Genomic DNA, 13,964 nt, shown 5'->3' on the forward strand with positions numbered 1-13,964 from the left:
TGCCCAGGAGTGTTGCAGAAGCTTACCTATTAGGTGGTGCCTAGGCAGACAAAGGCTGTGCCCCAGTCCTGTGGGTGTTCAGAACATGCAGGGTGGGGAGTAGCCCCGAAGTTGCCTGCCACTCATGGAACTGGGCATGCTTTTTCCCAGCCTGGCACCCCCCGCCCCCGTTTTGTTTCTTTCAGATTTGTATTAGGCAAATTTACAGAGGAGAGGCAGAAAATCTTCCACCTGCTGGTTCACACCTCAGATGGCCACAGTGGGTAGAGCTGAGCTGATCCAAAGCCGGGAGTCCCCTTGGGGGTCTCTCATGTGAGTGCAGGTTTCCGAGGCTTTGAGCCATTTTCTGCTGCTTTCTCAGGACATAAGCAGGGAGCTGGATGAGAAGTGGAGCATTTGGGACTCAAATAGGCGCGTATGTGGGATTCTAGTGCTTGCAGGCAGAGGATTTGCCAGTTGAGCCCTTGTGCTGGCCTTGCCTAGGAACTTCTTTGCCTTGATGTACCTGTGATAGCTTTAGGCAATGCACTGAACTGAGGGAAAGGCACAGTTTACACTTTTTAATTTTTTAAAAAATAATGTATTTGAAAGTGAGCAAGTAAGAAAGCTTGTGCCTGGCAGTCATTGCTGGGCTTGGCTGACCAGAGCTGGGATCCGCCAACTCCAGTGCAGGTCTCCTACGTTTAGTGGGAACTTGACTTCTTGGGTCACCACGGCTGCTTCCCAGGCTGTGCACCGAGCAGGGAGTTGGAATTAGGAGCTGGAGTCACAAATCAAAGCCAGGTACTTCAATGCAGGATTCGGGCATCTTTTTAAGAATTTGTGGTTCATTTTATTTACTTGAGGTGGCGGGTGTAGGAAGATCAGAAGGAAAGAGAGACAGAGACACACACGATACATGCATCGTGTGATGGGTCATTCCCCAAAGGCCTGCCTGCCGCAGCTGGAGCTAGGCCAGGCAGGGAAAGCCAGGAGCTGGGGACTGTGACATGACCTGTCGTGTGGCCAGCACCACTGCTGCCTCCCGGGATGTACATCCGCAGAGCCCTGATGCAGGCATTCCAGGTGGCATCTCAGCCACGAAACTCAACATCTACTCCAGCCTTTTTTCATTTCTTAAGCATTGACCGTGTTTTATTATTTCCTGAATCTGTACCCTTGGCTCTCTAGTATTAATTTCAAAAACAGTATACAGGATATTCTTCCAAGTGGTGGATGAGAATACAGTCATTGACCTGAAAAGGAACAAAGTAGCCCCCTCTAAAATAATTTCTAGTGGCACAATATTGCAAACTAACATAAGCAGGTATTCAAAATTTAGCACTTCAATACAGAGTGCCAGGAATATTCTGCCTCTTTTTAATTGCTTAAAACATTTACATGTTAAAGATGATACCAAACCCTGATGGGGTTTTACCTTATGCTCCCATTGAGTGCCTGGACTGTTTACATACACGGGGGGAGGGCCTGCCCCTGCCCTCCCCCAACCTCATCCTATTAGGAGCCAAAGGCTGCCATCTACACACACTGCGCTTTTTAAACGCAAAAGCGCTGCAGTCCTCAAGTTTGTTATTCTATGTCCTGCCACCATGAAATATTTAAACTGCATATTAAAACTGGAGCTTGTGTTCCCAGTCGCAGAACTGCAAAAGATGGAGCAGCCTGGCAGGGAGGGAGGGCTTACTAAACAGGAGCTAATTTCATGGAGCTCCCAAAACAAAGTGAATATTGCATATAATATATGGTGTGTGCAAGCAGAAAGCTTTTATCAGCCGCAACTTGATTGTTGTAATTGTTGATATGTGGAGGTGTGGGGGTGATGGAGGTTTGACCTGAAGCAGAATTAAAGTGTGTGGAAGAGAGTACATCTGGAGCAAGTGAATTGGTGTAGAAGTTGTTGAGTCACTCTGGGCATGGTTAGTGGAAGCGCTATACTTTGGTCCCTGTGGAGTGGGCTCCTTGTAAAAACAATTTCATTGCCTAGAGTTTGCGTTCCCCAAGGTTCATCCATTTGAAGTGTGGATTGTGGGGTTCAGTACAGCTGCGGGCTCATGTAGCCATTGCTACAGTCTGGGCGTGTTTTTACCACTCTCAGTGGAACCCTGCTCCATGAGTCCTCATTCTTCATTTCTTCCCCTCATCCCTACCTTAGCCCAAGACCACCACTAAGTCCTTCCCATCTCTATTGTTTTTAGATATTTCATGTAAATGGAAGAGCATGGCATGTGGCCTTTGGGGACTAGTGTCTTTCGTTTAGCTTCAGGTCTTCAAGATCCAGAGCTTCATCCCTTTTAATGGCTGAATTATATTCCAGCGTGTGTTTGTTGCGTTTTGTCTGCTCATTCATCAGTGGGTGATAGTTGGGTTGCTTCTGTTCTTTTGGCTACAGATTTTTGTCTGGATGCAGATTTTCATCTTGTCTTGGGAACATACCTAGGAGTGGGATTGTTGGGTCATAGATGTTGTACTTTTGTTTAACTTCTTGAGGAATCCTCTTGGTTTCATATGAATTGTGTTTGGGAACTAATGCAATTAATTGAATTATTTTTAAACATGTAGTTCAGTAGCATTGTTTCCATTCACAATAGGCAGTTTGCACCACCGTCCTTGTTTTAGGTTTTGATGGCACAGTGAGCACAGCCTCTCTAGTCCTAGAAAGGAGAAGAGACTTTGGCTGTGACTTGGCCAAGAGTTAGCCAAGTGATGAGTGAACCCATTGCCTTCTGAGAGTGATGAGGCCTGAATATAGGGATGGATGTTTGGCCCAGACTGCTAGGCCTCCCCTCTGCATACATGTGACTGTTTTTGAGTATGCTGGGCAACAGGGTACCTGGGAACTGGAAGAAGAGAACCAGCAAATGCCATGTGACCCACACCCTGGGGAGACCCCACCACCACCTCCCGGGTCTGTGGGAAGTGGGCTTCCTTCCCAGGCCTCACTGCAAGGTACAGATAGATGCACCGCGGTTGCTTTCCTGGCAGAACAATAGATCCACGTGGACCCGATAGCACAGGGGATCCTGTGTATAAGGGGCTGGAGATGATATTTGCTGAGTCATAGAAGATGGACAAGTAAGGCCACCACCAGTTGTGTGCTTTTAGGGGACACCCTTACAGGGTTGGACATGACCATGGAGCAGATGTGTTCCGGGTCCTCTATAGCACAGCTGCCGTTTCAACTTTTGTGCAGTCCCTGTGGCCCTTTGAGCTCCTCTGGCTTCTGTAAAGGGAGTGTCTGCCTCCATCTCCCCTGACCACTCCAAGCCACGCCTTCACCCCACACTGATCTTGCCGCTCTTCCTGATGCTAACCTTGAGTCCGTGCTCCATCCTGGGGGCCTGCTGTGGAGTGCCCCTACCTCCCAGGCTGCAGGGATTGGGTGTCCTGTTCTGGGGAAGGTCACTGGCAGGAGGAAGCTGTGAATGTGTACGTTCAGGAGGAGTGCCCCAGGCTACCCGAAAATATTGAGACAAACCCCACAGTTAAGAGCTGATTATTCACACATCAGACAATTCTTGCCTGTAACTAGAAGAGTTTTGTTTGTTTGTTTGTTTTAAATAGCATTTTTCCCTTGGTTGCACTTTGCTGTTTGGTTAGAGAAATTCCCCAATGCCAGCCTGCAGCTAGTGCAGGATGAAATGAAGAGAAAGTGTTCTTGGAATTCCATCATTTACCCAGAGAAAAATCTCTCAGTGTGTCTTTACTTTAAAGAGTCTACTGTACTTGCTTTTCTGCTCCCTGCCCCTAAAACAATTCTGTGAGCTCAGTGGTGGCTTCCTTTTTGGAGAAGTGAGGGAAGTAAGATGGGGAATAATCTGCCCCAAGTGCATTCAACTCCTTCCTGGATGAGCGGTGATTAAAACCAAAGTCATGTTTAGAAGCTTTGCCGACATGTGCCCACACATCTTGCTGTATTTGTCAGGTGGGAGGAGCAGGCGGGCTCATGCGTAATTAAACTCTACTGTAATCGTGTTGTGACCCATGGCCCCAGCGTGCCTATGCAGAGTTAGAGAAGCAGCAAACGCATCAGCATGCCTTGGGAGCGGGATCCGCTGAGCGCGTTATACTCGCTTCCCACAGTGGCCTTTTCCCTATGTTGGGGTGGATGTCTGAGCAGGCAGGGTTTGAGTACTGAATGAGACCACACACCCCCATCCAGTAGCAGCTGGACTATCTGATCCCGGTGAGTGGGAGACGGTCATGTTGTTGAGGAACCAGTGGGGACTGCCACATGCTGTGACCCAGCCGTGGACATTGGCATCAGAGCTTCAACGTGGAGTACGAGGGAACATGACATAATATGTGCACAGGTTTTTGTGTCTAACACTGTCCCATCTGCCCCTCGTGAGGATGTGACTTCCAGTATATTTCTTAAAATTCTTAAAATGTGTTCAATTGAAATTGGAAGCCTGAAGGCAAGAGGGGATCCTGCCCAGGCACCATGGCCCAGGAAGCCCTTAGAGGGTTGACCAGGGCAACCATGGGACAGGCACTTCTCCACACCATCCTGGCAGCGACCACACTGTAGGCTGAGTTCAGAAGGAAGGGAGCAGGGTTTTGGGTTTTTTGATGAGTTTCATGGGAATGCAGAGAGGGCTTGCCCATCCTCTTCCTTGTTCCTGGAATAGCCTCTAAGACTCTGTTTCTTCTTAGCTTACATAACAGACCGACACGGACTTCAAAACCGTGTTCATGCTTAGAGAAAAACTGAACTTGGAGTTAGCAAACTGTCAAAAATGGAATTTGCCTTTACAAAGTTTTAGTGCATGTGTGCCTATGCGTGTATACACGCACACACACACTCACACCCTACTCCTTTGAGAGGTCTCCTGGCTATGCTTGGGCATCCCAGGGGAGCTCACTTCACACCTGCTGTCGCTCCATACATGACCACAACAGCCATGACTAGGCTGGTCCAAAGCCGGGAGCTGCCAACTCGATATTCCAGTCTCCCACTCATGTGGATGGGACCCAGTTACTGGAGCCATCTTTTACTACCTCCATGGCAGGAAGTTGAAGTTAGGAGCAGGAAATGGGTTTTAAACCCAGACACTTGAACATGACACGTGGCCATCTTAACTGGCATTTAAACCGCCACCCATCTCTTGCCAGAGTCGTTGACTGAAGTGGAAGTCTGTGGACAACCTGAGTTCCCAGATGGCCTGGGAATATGGTTGCAGGTAGCAGGCTCCATTCCTTAGCGCTAGGTGCCAAGAACCAGAAGAGCTGCCTTTCTTGTGTAATTAGGGTATGTTTTCTTTTTCAGGATCTGTCATAGTTGCTACGGGAGATCCAAAGTGTGTTACGTCCAGTTAATAATGTCGCATCCTTTCTTTAGAAGAAATATCCCCAGCAATATAGCGTAAATGCCACAGGGACTGGGGTTTTGGCCCAGGTAAGTCACTGTTGCATTTCCAGGTTCTAGAACTGTCCTTGCATTTAATACAGGTCTGTTGAATGAAATGTAGAGTCAGAATTCTGCCATGGACAAAGCAGATATGCAAGTTACCCCAAAGTTGGGAATGAAGACATGAAATCAGAAGGCACTGACAGTGGTTCCCGTCACTGAGCTTAATGGGAGGATCTGACTCCTTTGGACTGAAAATGGTGACTTTATGTATGTCAGTTCCTTTGCTGTGCCAGGTGCTCGCTGTGAACATGTTACGGTGTGGCTGCCTGGGGTCACAATCCCGTTTTGGCAGCTCCCATATACTTCTGGGAGCCCCAGCAAGTGCTGGAATGCGGCTGGCCATTTTTATGAGACAAATGAAACTGAATTGTTAAGATATGAGGTGTATAGACAGCACTTTCATTACTCTTTGCTAACAAAGGAATTTTCAAAGCTGTGAAGTTAACCTAAGCCGCCTGGAACATTCCTGGATTTAAGAAATGCAGTCCTCATGCATTGCTTCGCTATGCATTCCAACCCTATTAATCCTGAGGAGTTCGTCCTGGATTAACGTATGGCATGCTTTTCGTTAGACTTGTAAGTTGAGCATTAACCGCTGTTGTACCATGACAGGAGAGTGTGACTAGAGCCAGAATCACCATGGCATGCTGCTTAGTTCAAGCCTAGTGGAGCGGGAAAGCAGCCTTTCTAACGTGGGCCAAGATACCAGGTTTGGCAGCCTTCATTCCTTCAGACCATGATTTCCAAATGCTCTCAGAACCCCCCTTCCTTCCTGTCTGCACAGTTCATTCCTAGGGATGCTCAGGAGCTCTAGGTGATGGGGATGGGATCTACCAGGTTTTTTTCCATTAGAGAAAGACAGTTAGAAGGACTGGTGCCATGGCATAGGAGGTTAAGCCTCTGCCTGTAGTGCTGGTATTCATTCCCAATGGGTACTGGTTTGTGTCCTGTTCGCTTCTCTTCCAATCTAGCTCCCTGCTAATGCACCTGGGAGAGCAGGTGTTCTTGGGCCCCTGCACCCTTGTGGAGATCAGGAAGAAGCTCCAAGCTCCTTGCTTCAAATCAGCTCAACTCCAGCCATTGCGGTCATTTGGGGAGTGAACCAGTAGATGGAAGATCTCACTTTTTCTGTCTCTCCTTCTCTTTGTAAATTTGTCTTTTGAATAAAAAAGAAGTAGTTTTAAAGAAATGGAAGTTAACATTTTGAATTTGAAATAATTGTGTCAATCTACATAAAAATAATAGTGATAAGCTAAGTTTAGTTAACATAAAAGAAATTTCAGTGGAAAATAGCTGTTTTGCAAAACAAAATGCAATGAGAATGGCATTGTTTTTTAATGTATACATCCATAATATTTAATTAAAGGCAGCTGAATTCTTATTTTTTCTGTGTTCAATCAGTTTGTTACATTTTAGGTGAAATATTGGCCTATTGGCATGTCCTCAGAAAAGAGAACTTCAGTGGCCTTTTCTGTTAACTATGAGTATTTATATCAATTCAATCAGCTTGACAGGTGGTGGCTGTTCCACTGATAATCTGAAACCATATTAATAAACTTTTTTAAGATTTATTTTATTTTACTTGAAAGAGTTATAGAGAGATAGGAAGAGAGAGAGAGAGAGAAAGAGAGATCATCTATCCACAAATGGCCACAAGGGCCTTTTATTCCAGAATCATCTTCCTAAGGAACAGATCCTGCTCATGGCTTTTGGCCGTCTTCCCTCGCCTCAAGAATAAAGTTCAGGGCCCAGCGCAGTGGCCTAGTGACTAAAGTCCTCGCCTTGAACACACCAGGATCCCATATGGGCGCCGGTTCCCATCCAGCTCCATACCTATGTCCTGGGAAAGCAGTCGAGGATGGCCCAAAGCCTTGGAACTCTGCTTGGCTCTGGCTTTGGATCGGCACAGTACCGGCCGTTGCAGTCACTTGGGGAGTGAATCATCGGATGGAAGATCTTCCTCTCTGTCTCTCCTCCTCTCTGTATATCTGACTTTGCAATAGAAATAAATAAAATAAATCTTAAAAAAAAAAAAAGAATGAAGTTCAGCTTGCTTGGCTTCATCACAAGCACTGAAGACTGCGCTCAGCACTCTGACAGCTTCCAGCCCTCTGTCCAGCCTCTACTTCTTGGTGGTTGGTCGGTTGGGTTTTCTGAGTTAAAATAGCATAGTGTAATCACGCAGTCCCAGAGGAGGGAAGTTCGGAATGGGTTCTGGGCAAGGTGTGGGCAGGGAAGCGTGAGGGACAGTCAGCCTCCTTGCCTTTCCCCTGCTCCCAGAGGCTGCCTGCCCTCATGGCTGGTGGTCCCCAAACACGTGTGAAGCCAGCAGTGGGTGGCAGGGTCTTTCTCTTGTGTCCTGTACATCTGACAGCTCTTTCCCTCCATGCTCTCAGCATCTTCGCTGTCACAGGGGACCCACCCAGGAGCTGGCCTTCTCCCCAGCTCCGTTCACCGGCATCCTCATTCCTTCTGCACCTGCTTTCCAACTGGCCGTGGGTCCTGGAGTTAAGAAGGGGACATCTTTGGGGACCAAGTCTCTGCATGTTGGGAGTTAGTTTTCCCTCTCCGAAGACCCCCTACTCCCTTTGTGTTTGGGTAAACACCTTCCCCCAAACGTCACCTCCTTACAAAAAGCCTTTTCTGAAGTCTCCAACTGCTTCCTGTCCTGCTAAGAAACAAACTGGCACAGGAACCAATTACTTTGGCATCCAGTCAGCACCTGGAAGACTGTGTCCCTGCTGAAGTTTGAAGCTGACTTCATTAACCGTTACTCTCCTCAGTGCTCCCACTGTGGAATTGGGGACTGGGTCTGGATGTTATGGAGTTAATGTGTGGTGTCTGTGATGAGACAGCAGCCTTCCAGCTGTGGGGGACAGAGTCCTCAGGAGTTACTGAAATACTTTTAAAGGTCAGATGTCATGGCAACTGTTGCTCACTCAAATATGTGGCTCCTTTGGAAAGTATTATTTCTCTAAAGAAGCAAAACAAAGGCAGCAAAGTGTTAAGTGTTGGTAAATGGGGGTGAAGAGTGGGTATTCATACTCAATGTTTCTTGTACTTCGGATGTTTTCAAAACAGAGAGTGGAATGAAATATTAGCATGGAGTGGATGCACCACATTGGTAGGGAGGGGATCAGAGTCCGGTGGCTGGGAATCCAGTAGGTTGCCAGGACGGTACACAGCTCTTACTGGCCACTAGCGTCTTTCTGAGCACTTCTGGCATGTTGGTAATCCTTTGGGGTCATACAAGGCACCAGTCATATTCAGGCAGCTTAATTACACATGTCGCTGGTTCCTGGATGAGTACATGAGTCCCAGAATGTAAGCAGTAAGACTGAGAGAACAAAGGGCCTCCCATCAGGAAGTTCTCCAAAGCACACCTACAGGCTGTGCTCACACTTGTCAGTCCTAGACCCTGGCCAGTGCTGCATCCAGGCCTCCCACTACATTCCTTCCAGGACCGCTGGCTGCTCCTCCAGGCGCCATGTCCTGCTGCTGGTGCAACCTTGGGCCCCAGGTGCGTCATCAGAGCACTGTGATGTGTACAGGCAGGTACATACATGCCCTGTGCTGATAATGGAGGTCTTCAACAAATACATGGAAAACGCAGATTATGAAAATACTGTGTATGGATTTCTTAAAACAAAAATAAATGACTAATGTTGTTTCATGCATGCTTTTTGAAGGGCTGTGCATGTGTTACCTAATATATTAAAAGTGAAGCCCAGGGCAGGATGACCAATGATGCAGACTGGGGTCTGGCAATTTCCCAAAGGAACCAGCTTAAGTTTCCTTAAGGTTTTCTATCTTCTGGTGACCTTGCTGCCCAATACTGGGGTCAGGAAAGGATCCACTCCCCATCATGGCCCATGGCAGGGGCTCTGAGCTTGCTTGTGTCAGCTCTGTGCCCTAGGTTTGCAGAAATCACCTGTGCAGTAATGCTGTTGGATCATCCTCCTTGCAGTAGGAGAGCCTGTTTGTGGGTGTCCTGTGAGCTGCAGTGCTGGCTGAATGCTTGGGGGCTCTAGGGCCCAGGAAGGGAGCACCTCTGATGTTGGCTCTTTTTGCCTTCCAGGAGTCTGAAGTTCACATCTGAACCCTTGGGCACCTTCCCCCAGGAAGCAGGTGCATTCCCAGTGAGGAGGTGGTGTTGAATCTTCACATCCTGTTCCAGGTATGCTTGGCTGGTCAGCACCACAGCAGGTGGCATGCCCTTCTGTGCTAGAACATGTTCGTCCTCTGCATCTATTCATATGACACCTGAGTGGGTGCTGCATCGCCGTGCTCTGTGCTTGGGCCCTGGGCTCACCCAGGCTGCCAAGCAGCATGGTGGCAGTGGTGTGCCAAGCTGCCCATTTGCTTTAGACTAATGATATTGCATGATCTCAGGGGCCAGTTCCAAGTTTCTTCCTGCTCCAGGGCTTTTCCTCTGGCTTCTTTTCCTCTCTTCTCCCTGTCACCTTTTACTTTGCACTTAGCCTGTTGCTGGTAGCTTGTCCCTGGTTGCCGCACTGCAACCATTGTGTGCACCAGCGGCTTCCAGGTGATTGGTGGGAGCTGCTGGATGGGTATGAGGAGGTCAAGGCTGGCCAGAGATGCAGGTGGTCTCCAGTGTTCTTTAGATAAGAGCAGGTCCATTTGTATCTGATTCTTTCGTTTTGGTTTGGCATAGGGGGTGGTTCCCTAAAGAAATAATTTGAAATTATTGCTCTGGTTGTTTTTCCTTTAAACTTAAAAAGTATTTACTGACTGCAGGAGCTTTATTATTATTGTCACTGTTTTATTCATAATAAATGATAGAGTTCCTTTTTTTTCCCACTAAGATTGTATTGTGAGCGTGACCTGACTTTTTCCCTCTCTTTCTCTCTCTCACTCACATTCTTGCAGTCAGCTTGAGGCCATTCCTAGCCTAACCCCAAGGTTATCGCTGTATCAAGAAAGATCTCATCATCAGAATCAGCAGCCCACACTGAGTCCTTCGTTAGAAGGACTTCGTGGAGTACAGAACCAGGGACCTTGACTGCCTGTGAGTAATCTGGGGTGGGAGGGGGGCTCCCCCTGAACTCCCAGGTTCCTGGAGGCAGAGGGCAAGTTAGGCACCTTGTTTGAAGGCGGCTGTTGCAGGCATGTAAATGACAAAAAGAGAGATGCAGAATTGGCAGGTGCATTTTCCAAAGACAGTGGGTAAAACTGGATCTTTGCCAGCGTGGAGTGGGAGGGTGTTCTAGGGGTGACTGGAGGCATTGTGGGTTGGGACCTGTAATCCTTGAGAAACATTCTCATGTTAGTGTTAGGTACATATTTAGTGGAATAGCTTCAGCGTAGAAAAAGTTCTTGCTGCTGTCTTCCTCAGCACCCCGAAGCAGGGAGGGGCATAGTTGGTGCATTAAAAAATGGGTGCATGGAAGGATGGTGAGAAATGCAAGTAAGGGGCCGCTGGCTTGCTTCTTATGCTCAGGGCAGCCACCACCCGTGGCTCCTGTTTGCAGCTCCTAGAACTTGCAAAATGACAGCCCAAGAGAGAGGCACAATTTTTAAAAAATGAAATAGCCATTTAATGTATGTTGTTTTTCCTTGAAGGAAATTGTCATCAAATAATGCAGCCTTAGCAACAACAAAAAAAATAGTATCAAGTAAAGTATGAGTTAACCCCACCATAGGAACAGAGCACTCAAGAAATATCAAGGCTCTGGGGTGGGAGGGGGGGAAGATTAGCTCCTGGAAGATTTAATGAGCGAATGAGGGCAGACTCACTTATCAATGTGTGTTTGGACCAGATATTAGTCATCCATTGCTACTGCAGCTTGAAACAACGTGCATGTTGTTTTCTCACAATTTTGAGAGTCAGAGGACTACATGACTGCTAGGTCCTGTGCTTGGAGCCTTCTGAGGCTGGTGTTGACCAGGAATTGATTCTCATCTGAAGGCTCCATCGGGGAGGAATCCACTTCCCGGTTCTGCGGTTGTTGGCCACATCCATTTCCTGCTGGTGGAAGACTGAAGCTGACCTGGAGGCTGCCGTCCGTTCCTCGACGTCCTTGCAGTTCTGTTAGGCCTCCATTACAGTTCATTACCATGTGTTTTCCCAACACGAAGGCTGGTTTCATCAAACCAGCGACAAGAGTCTGCTTGCTAGATGGAGCCTCATGGGTCGGAGACAGATGCTATTCAGACCTACACAGGATGTGGGGATCCCAGTACTGCCTTGGGGCTGCTCAGCACAGACTGTCCACCCTGGCTTCTCAGGAGGAAGTGTTTGTGAGAAAAGATTTTGCATCCATTTTCTTTCTACCCCACCCCCCATAGTGGCCCTGATGCTAAATCTGAAAGGGCTGCAGCACTGCAGGGTCCATTTATGGTCCAGGCAACAAGTATGTCCCCAGGCACCACGGCCCAGAGGGCTGCTGGATGTCTCTGGGTGCTCAGTCCACCACAAGGGACACAATGGATGAATTGCTCAATCCACCTGCTATTTCATCACCTTGTTTGTCTGGAGAAAAGTGGTTGTGAGTCTCACATGACTGACTTGTGGAGTGAGGGGGCAGGGAGAACATTCCTAGCAGGAAAGACAACCCGATCCCACCAAGGTACAGATTCTGTAGCAGTGGATATGGGAGAGGCTAAGGTTTGGGGTCTAAGTTGAGATGTCTTAGTTTTAGCCCATGAAAGCTCATTCGAAAATAGTGGAAACAACCTGTGCTCTCCTTTCTTCGTTCTCTAAGACAGGAGTCAGATTATCCTAAGTCTGTAACCGGAGCGGGGCGCCATCTCGGTTGTTCACAGTCTGGAACGTGGACTTGCATATTGGCCTGTTGAGAGGTTTGGGTCTGGAGCAACATCCAGGGTTACGGAATTTCCCTTGGAACCTTCTTCCACAGCAAGGCGGATGGCCCTGGGTGACACAGGATAGAACATGGTCCAGGTGACATTCAGAAAGAGCCCCATCACATGTCCAGTTCTCTCTTGGGTGGTGGGAAGTCATTCCCTCTGCTCCACGTTCTGAGCCACCCTGTCCATCTCTGGCTACTTCACTGATGCCCTCTGGTGTCCCCCTACCTCCTGACCTCTCACCCTTTGTTAAGTCCAGTGTCGTGGTCCTTGAGCTTTGCCTTCAGATGCCTTAGGCATCTCTGGAACATTGGGTCACATTCTGTTCCCCAATAGAGAACGTGTTCTGTTCTCTTGCCACCTGCAGGGGGCCCGCCCTCAGGATATTGCATCAAGAGAAAGCCTCGTGGTTGGAAAGATAGGGTTGGGGTGCTTGAGGGCTGAAGACAGGTTAAGGGGATGAACTGTGACATATCTTTCCAATCATTATTGCTTTGCAGTAAGTGCCTGAATGTGAGGCAGAAGAGAAGTATGGCCGGGAATAGGACAGGAAGACCTATCATAAAATGTGGCATTTCCTGCTTCGGGATTATTTGTGCATGACATACACTGCACAGATAATTCCCATAGTAACCACAGCCCTGTATGTGTGTGATACAGACCTCAGGGCTGGTTGTGGGTGGGGAAGCAAATGGGGTCAGGGCAACCAATGGCAGCTAAATACCGGAGGTTGTGGTATTTGCTGGTATGAAGGTTCTGTATTAGTAAGATGAAAACACAGTGCTTGAAGGCAAGTGCAAGTCTTTCCATGTCTTCCACGAGACCAGGCTAGTCTTCCAGGGATGCCATGCTGTCGATGCCCGTCCTTTGCCTTCACGTTCTGTCTCAGCTTGCCAGTGACCTGGCCCCTGCCTGGGACTGTTCTGCCACCTGTGTGCTGTGCCACCTGTTGCCTGCATCTCGGCCAGCACACGCCCTAGTGGGGCTCGAAGCCTGCTGGAAGGTAAGAGGTGAACTGGAAATGTCCATCAGTGTCCCTGATATGGGAAGCCAACATCTCAGGGAGTGGGCTTACTTGCCATGCCACATGGCCCTATACATGGGCCAATTATTATAACTGATTAATATGTGGCAATAGCTAATAACATCTTGAGGTTCTAGGGCACTGGATGGTGAGGTGGGGTACTTGCTATAGGTAATAGACAGGGTTTGCTAGTGTTTTCTGGGTCAGCCTTAGGTGAATTCTTTTTTCATTCAAGTTTTGTCAATTTGTGAACATGTGCAAATGTGGAGAAAAGCACCATGAAACCCACTGTGCCTAACCGTTAGCATCTCCATGATGGACTTGACTTGCCTTTGGGCTCATCCTTCCAGGATTCCCCCTTGTTTGTGAATTTAATGAAAAGAGACTTCCTTCTGTTTAATTCAGAAACCGTACATGCTAACCATCAAAACAAATAGTCAAAATGTAGGAGGAAAGAAAAAAAAGAATACCCAAAAGAGTAGGAGTCTTTAGCACAGTGGTTAAAACCCTGGTGAGGATGCCTCCTTCCCATACCAGAGTACACGGGTTTGATTCCCAGTCTTGGCGTCTGACTCCAGCTTCCTGCTAATGCAGGCCCTGGGAGGCAGTGGTGATCTTAGGTAGGTGAGCTCCTGCTGCCACAGAGGAGACCTGCACCCAGGGATGGGCTCCCAGTCTCAGCCCCAGGCCAGCTGCTGA

At 48.1% G+C, this 13,964-nt stretch overlaps 1 protein-coding gene across 3 annotated transcripts in view; it reads left to right on the top strand.

The window, feature by feature from the left end:
• The window catches only part of SLC7A1 (solute carrier family 7 member 1), a 66,091-nt gene that overhangs the window by 25,544 nt on the left and 26,583 nt on the right, over window positions 1-13,964 (top strand). Inside the window, exons 2-3 of one of the 3 annotated variants that reach the window (XM_058670915.1) lie at window positions 5,267-5,395; window positions 9,489-9,587. The gene's annotated coding sequence lies outside the window, so the exon portion shown is untranslated. Of the gene's footprint in view, window positions 1-5,266; window positions 5,396-9,488; window positions 9,588-10,258; window positions 10,440-13,135; window positions 13,245-13,964 lie in introns of those variants that run through there. The other 2 variants (XM_012926706.2, XM_058670916.1) reach the window with 2 other exon arrangements.

Source organism: Ochotona princeps, chromosome 12 (assembly GCF_030435755.1).
Source record: "Ochotona princeps isolate mOchPri1 chromosome 12, mOchPri1.hap1, whole genome shotgun sequence".
NCBI lineage: Eukaryota > Metazoa > Chordata > Mammalia > Lagomorpha > Ochotonidae > Ochotona > Ochotona princeps.